The sequence below is a fragment of the Phyllobates terribilis genome, unplaced genomic scaffold (genome assembly GCF_046119375.1).
Source record: "Phyllobates terribilis strain yellow unplaced genomic scaffold, ASM4611937v1 Scaffold_593__1_contigs__length_1005967, whole genome shotgun sequence".
NCBI classification, from domain to species: domain Eukaryota; kingdom Metazoa; phylum Chordata; class Amphibia; order Anura; family Dendrobatidae; genus Phyllobates; species Phyllobates terribilis.
This window is the reverse complement of record NW_027363353.1, coordinates 173146-180820: the sequence shown is the minus strand read 5'-3', so window position 1 is coordinate 180820 and position 7675 is coordinate 173146. Positions and strand designations below refer to the sequence as shown.

Below are 7675 nucleotides of genomic sequence, written 5' to 3'. Positions count from 1 at the left end.
AATCCTGAAGACATGACCTGTGGGGGGCCGTGAGGACTGGAGTTTGGGAAACACTGATTTTAAAGGGACTGTCAGCACAGAATGACTGTTGAAACCAAGTACAAGCGCTCCGTGGATCACGGCGTGGGCCAATCCTTTATATACACCTTCCCACCTGCTTGTTTTACCTCTGTCTCCTTCCTTCTCTGGTTCTATGAAGCCAGAGCTGTCAATCAAAGAAGAGGAGGGTGTGGATAGAGGGAAAACAAGCAGCCGGGAAGATAGATAGATAGATAGATAGATAACATTGCAATGCAATATATTGGTAAAAGCTAAGCACACATACTAAATGAGAACAGATACTACACTTGATGTTAGCCAAAAGGCCGAGAAGCGATAACCTGAATTGGTTTTGGCCTATGACTGCACCCTGGCTTCAAGAATGCACCCATTGTAGGGATAGGGACAAAGACTCCCCTTAGGAGGACATGTTGTTCATCAATAGACATCTTAAAACCCACAACTTTACTGCTTGTTGCAGCTGCAGCCCACGCATGCATTTTTAATCTGCATGAGTCTGCCTATTTTCAAACATTCTCCCCTCCCCCCCAATGTCCCATGTACCTGCAGACAAGGGGATGGGGAGAGGATAACTAATTAGTGAACAAACAAGCGGCGGTCCACCTTCTTCCTAGTCTGCAGGCTCCCTGCAGACTGTAGCTGACTGCCGAAGCACAGCCAGATAAAGGCTAGGAGCCCATTATGACATGTGCAATGATGTTCCATTCTTCCATTCTAGCATTATTCCATTGTTCCATTGTCCCATTCTCTTGCATTATTCCATTGTTCCATTCACTCATTACATCTATTGCAAGCAATCTATCTGCCTGGGTGAAAACCAATAGGATGCTCTGATTGACAGACATAGGTAGCACTTTAAAACAACATCTCGGACCAAACTTTTTTTTATCTTTTTTTCATCCATAGATAGAAAATTAAAGAAGTCAGTGCTCTTTCAGAGGGAGCCAGCATTTCACTAAAGAAATCGCAACGGCCCCACATTTTTTTTAAATGCGTGGTACTCAGCAACACCCAACTGATGGGACAGTTGAATTAAAAGAGTAGCAGCTGATAACAAGGCCACTGATTAGGTATATGGCGTATGTGCAAAGGTGTAGCAAAGGACAAATGCATTATTGCAGCTTATCTCAGAAAGGAAGGGATAGAAAGATAGATAGATTGGATGGATGGATGGATGGAGGGGCATATACACCTACCCAGGATGGATGGATGAATGGAAAAGCATATACATCTACCCAGGATGGATGGCTGGAGGGGCATTTACACCTACCCAGGATGGATGGATGCAGGGGCATAAACACCTACCCAGGATGCATGGATGGACGCATGGGGCTGAAGGGGGGTCAGGCTGGACACATGGGGACATGGATGGACGCATGGGGCTGAAGGGGGGGCAGGCTGGACATGTGGGGACATGGATGGACGCATGGAGCTGAAGGGGGGGCAGGCTGGACATGTGGGGACATGGATGGATGCATGGGACTGAAGGGGGGGCAGGCTGGACATGTGGGGACCTGGATGGATGCATGGGGCTGAAGGGGGGGCAGGCTGGACACGTGGGTACCTGGATGGATGCATGGGGCTGAAGGGGGGGCAGGCTGGACACGTGGCAACCTGGATGGACGCATGGGGCTGAAGGGGGGGCAGGCTGGACACGTGGGGACCTGGATGGACGCATGGGGCTGAAGCGGGGCAGGCTGGACACGTGGCAACCTGGATGGACGCATGAGGCTGAAGGGGGGGCAGACTGGACACGTGGGACCTGGATGGACGCATGGGGCTGAAGGGGGGGCAGACTGGACACGTGGGACCTGGATGGACGCATGGGGCTGAAGGGGGGGCAGGCTGGACACGTGGGGACCTGGATGGACGCATGGAGGTGAAGGGGGGCAAGCTGGACACGTGGGGACCTGGATGGACGCATGGAGGTGAAGGGGGGCAAGCTGGACACGTGGGGACCTGGATAGATATATGGGGTGGGGTGGGATGCATATATGGGGGGGCTAGGATGGATATATATAAATCAAAACTGTTATATATATATATGATATAGATATAGATATATATAGATATATGGGACAGAATGGATATATGAAGGGGGGCAGGCTGGACACATGGAGGCCAGGATGGATATATAGGAGGGGCATGGGTTGCAAAGGATGCTCACCAGAGGGATATATTCCTGAAAAGGAGTCAATCATAATCAGTGTCCCGGGATTACGGCTACAAAAATGAATTAAAGGGTTATTCCCATCTTCATAGATATTGTAAAAACCTGCACTTTTGCAATTTACTGCTTCTTGACATTTGCAGCCGTTCTTGAGATATTAAGACTTTTCTTTTGTTTACAGATCGTTGCCTAGGAGACCGACCACCGCTGCTGTCTCGATAGTAACCACTGTGCTAAAGTTGGCTGGGATTGGGAGGTAACAGCGCGCTCCAGCAAACCGGGCCCAGATTACTGATATATCCATTATTTGATGCATCTACCTTAAAAGCCTTGATTTGCTCGGTGATGGCAGAACACATGAGAACTATGCGGCTTTCCTTCTTTTCCTCGTCCACCGAATCCTTATCTTCAGACAGTGTCCGGTGTTGAGACGCCTTTTTCTTCTCCTCTTCTAACGTCTTCTGCTTCTGCTGAAACAGTTTCATCATCTTGTAGACCTCTCGGAGGAATTCGTCCACCTCGGCTTCCATGCTTTCTCCGTTCAGGTCAAGGAAAGCGCCGTCGATCCACCTGGAAGCGTGAGATTTTTCAAGACATATTTTGATAAATTTCATGTTTTTAGCTCATCTATTACTGTTTATTCTGCTTTTTTTCTCTTCTACATCTATGGCTATGGTTGTCCCATAAATAATGTTTAATCACCTATCCACAAGGTTGTTGATAAATGTCTGATCACTGGGAGTCTGACTGCTGCAGCCCCCAGCAGTTTTGAAAGCGGTGGTCCTAGATACAGCTTTGTGAATGAAGCATGTGTGCATCTATGGGAGTGATGGCTATGCATGCGCATGACTGCTCCCACAGACATGAATGGAGCACTGGCTATGCATGCGCACGATCACTCCATTCACACAGCAGACTTTGGAACCTCTGTCCTCAGTATTAGAGCACCCCTACCGATCATACATTTATCTCCTATTTTGCAGAAGGGATTGTCCGGCCTTGGGGTACAAGTCTACAGTCTATGTAACTGCAGACTTTTAAATTCTCAAATTGCACGCACTGCGAGGATTTTCCGGTGCCGGGAACGGGCTGTTATGTGACCACAAGTATGTGATTTGCATACTTCAGACCACATTCCGACTAGACGTGTCTGGCTCCACTCAATGTGCTTGCATTGAGCAAGGCCGGATATGTCTAGTTGGGATGTGACCGTATATATGCAAATCACATACTTGCTGTCACATGCCTGTGCTCCCGATGCTGGAGAATCCTTATTACGCGCACAGTACACATGCTGTGAGGATTCACATGACTGCAGTCACATGGAGTGACTGCAGACTTGTGCCCCAAGGCCGGACAGCCCTTTAATAACACATAATCCCCTTGTAATATATGCAAGACTTTTGGCGCTTGGTTATTTCCAGGACCGAAGAACAGTGATGGGGACAGAACGATTGGTTATTAGATATACTTTGTCCCTATAAGGTTACAAGGGGCGAAGTGCTGTAGATAAAGATGATTTTTGCTGCCATAAATGATTCGTTCCCAACGAATTAGTGTTTTGCTTGTTCATCGGGTGATTACAGGCACATTTACATGGGCTGATAATTGGGAATGATCATCAGCTTGTTTAAATGTACCATTTACTCTCCACTTCAGATCACGTCTGGTGTTAATAAATAACGGCATGCCAAGAGTTAACTCAGAATTCCCCAATGGGGTGCACATACTTTTTTTCAGTTTTTTGCCATTTGTAAATCAGTGCAAAAAGTTTCTGGTAAGGTTCGATGTTGACTTTTGAAGAATCCAGCTCAGGGTATGTTGTAAGGTCCCATTTATACAGTGCTTCTTCTTTGTTAATATAAGCCACCGCCTCCTCTGCGTCTGCTATTCGCTTCTGTACAGTCCTCACATCTGTCACTTACTGAAACCAGGCACAATAAACACAGATAAGTAAAGGGTTAACCGGACTGCCTCCGTTAAAGAAAATGAGTTAGACAGTCACAAGTTACAGTATGAGACTGACTTCTCACCGGTGAACTTTACTTCTCATTTGCAGAATACAGACTCCTATATGCTCCACTTTATAGACAGCTGATGTCAGAGGTGTAACTTTCAGGCCTTTCAGGTCTATTGGACACAAATCGTTTCAGGCCTATTGGACGCAACGCGTTTCAGGCCTACTGGACGCAATGCGTTTCAGGCCTATTGGAATCAACGCATTTCAGGCCTATTGGACGCAATGCATTTCAGGCCTATTGGACGCAATGCATTTCAGGACTATTGGACGCAATGCATTTCAGGCCTATTGGACGCAACGATTTTCAGGCCTATTGGACGCAACGATTTTTAGGCCTATTGGACGCAACGCGTTTCAGGCCTATTGGAACAACTCGTTTCAGGCCTATTGGACGCAATGCGTTTCAGGCCTATTGGACGCAACGTGTTTCAGGCCTATTGGACGCAATGCGTTTCAGGCCTATTGGATGCAACGCGTTTCAGGCCTAGTGGACGCTTTCATACGCCAGTGCTCAGGTGTGACGACTGCCTCTGACCTGCCTTTGTTTGACTGCACTTCAGGTTAAGCACTAGGGACTGCCTCTATAAAGACTGTTCTGGCTGATAATCGTGGTCAGTCGGGTTTATGTTTTTTTCATAGTTTTTTTTTGCATAGCAAAAATAATGCTGCAGTCAAGGGCGTAACTACAGTGCGTGCAGGGATTGCAGTCGCATCTGGAGCTAAGGGGGGCTCAAAAGGTCTCTTTGACTCATATGAGAAGATCACTACTATTAAAGACCTGCAATAGTTGGGGGCCCTAATGGAGATTTTGCATTGAAGCTTCAGGTTACACTATTGGCTGTAGTCTCAATATTCTTGATTCTTGCCTTTAAAAAGGGATAGAACCCCCCCAAAAGAAACAACATAAAAAAAGCCTAATGCAACTCCAAACCGGAGTTAGGGAGCATTTTATAACTACTTCCCAGGAACGCTCGTTTAAGGATAATTGTGCAGTATAAATAGGCTGCCAATCACCGACGAATGGCCAAACACTTGATCGTCGGGTGAAATGATCTTTTGTATTGCACAAAAAAATTATCGTTCACGACAACCATGATGCGTTTTGGGTAAAAAGGATCTGTACAAATATGAAAAGAGTCTTAAAGTAATGAAAATAAGAAGAGGGAAAACTATAACACAGCCTGTGACTATCATACCTGCTGCATCATATCCAGCTCAGAGTACTCTGCAAATTCTTCCATCCGACGCAAAAGTTTCTCCAGTTCCAGCATAAGTGTCTCTCTTTTCCCAGCAGCTCGCCCTCTCCTTTACACTTGCCGTTTTCAATCAGCTTTTAGAAAGGAACAGTTATCAAAAAACGCTCCCAGAGCGCCCCGTTTAATTACCTGGACACTGCAGGGGGCTGCTGCTTCATTGGGGCTGGCACCCGAGACCCCATTTTCAGAAATGAGCCCACATACCTGGACATTTTCATCAAACACTGGGTTGATATTTTTTGGCCACAGTAACACTGTTGAGTTCAGGATGATATCTTCAGGTACAAATAAATGAACATCTAGAAGATAACTCATCCTCCGCTGACACTCCTAAAATTAAAAAAATGAAACTCACTCTGTATTAATGTATCTAGCATCTACAATCACAGGGGTTGCACCAATTATATTTTTTCCAAAAACTTAGGTTATAAAATTATACTGATGCTCCACAACTACAGTTCCCTCCATCAGTTTGTGTTCTTCCTGCTCTATGTGGACATGTGATTTCTGTAGCCAATCACTGGCTGTAGCAGGTTACCACTGTAGTCACTGATAGGCTGCAGCAATCACATGATCATGTTGGGGATCTGATCACTGAAACCTGGAGGGGGACTGGTAAGTATAGCTAGTATGACATGGCCTATATATGGAAAAATACATATTAACCAGGACACAAGAAATATCGGAATAATCCTATATATTATGTTTTACACTAATTATACCCAGGGACGTAAGTACAGCAATTCGGGACTTTAGCTCTACCAGGCTTTTATTCTTCGCCTGCTCCACAAGCGCAATCTCCTCTATTACATCTTCATTAGTTTCAGGAGTCTTTAACGCTTGTTCCTTGATTTTCTCAAATTCCATGAAGATCCTAAGCGAAGCAAAGATTATTACATACAGGTGCATCTCACTAAATTAGAATATCATCAAAAAGTTACTTTATTTCAGTTTTCAGTACAAAAATTGAAACTCATATATTATATAGAGTCATTACACACAGAGGGATCTATTTCAAGTGTTTATTTCTTTTAATGTTGATGATTATGGCTTACAGCCGATGAAAACACAACAGTCATTATCTCAGTAAATTAGAATACTTTATAACAACAGATTGAAAAATGTTTTTAAAATCTGAAATGTTGGCCTACTGAAATGTCTGTTCAGTAAATGCACTCAATACTTGGTCTGGGATGCTTTTGCATCAATTACTGCATCAATGCGGCAATGTGGCATGGAGGCGATCAGCCTGTGGCCCTGCTGAGGTGTTATGGAAGCCCAGGTTGCTTTGATAGCAGCCTTCAGCTCGTCTGCATTGTTGGGTCTGATGTCTCTCATCTTCCTCTTGACAATACCCTATAGATTCTCTATAATAGATTCTCTATGGGGTTAAGGTCAGGCCAGTTTTCTGCCAATCAAGCACAGTGATACTGTTGTGTGTAAACCAGGTATTGGTACTTTTGGCAGTGTGGACAGGGGCCAAGTCCTGCTGGAGAATGACATTTCCATCTCCAAAAGCTTGTCAGCAGAGGAAAGCATGAAGTGCTGTAAAATTTCCTGGTAGACGGCTGCGCTGACTTTGGTCTTGATAAAACACAGTGGACCTACACCAGCAGATGACATGGCTCCCCAAACCATCACCGATTGTGGAAACTTCACACTAGACCTCAAGCAGCTTGGATTGTGGCCTCTCCACTCTTCCTCCAGACTCTGGGACCTTGATTTCCAAATGAAAATTGGAACTCTGGGACCTTGTGGAGTGTGTCAATGACTGCCTTCTGGACATCTGTCAAGTCAGCAGTCTTCCCAATGATTGTGGAGCCTACTGAAACAGACTAAGGGACCTTTTTAAAAGCTTAGGAAGCCTTTGCAGGTGTATTTGTTAATTATTTTAATTTACTGAGATAATGACTTTTGTGTTTCCATTGGCTGTAAGCCATAATCAACAACATTAACAGAAATAAACACTTGAAATATATCACTCTGTTTGTAATGACTCTATATGATATATGAATTTAAATTTTTGTACTGAAGAAATGAAAAAAATTAACTTTTTGATGATATTCTAATTTAGTGAGATGCACCTGTATATTATATACTGGAATGTGATGATATTTTATGGTATCATAAGTAAAGTAATGTGAGATTCTTAACTTTTACTGTAGCATC

The 7675-nt window shown here is 44.6% G+C and overlaps 1 pseudogene; it reads right to left on the bottom strand.

The window, feature by feature from the left end:
• Positions 1 to 259: 259 nt before the first annotated feature.
• LOC141233430 (U2 spliceosomal RNA) lies at positions 260 to 377 on the bottom strand (annotated as a pseudogene).
• Between the last annotated feature and the right edge of the window lie 7298 nt (positions 378 to 7675).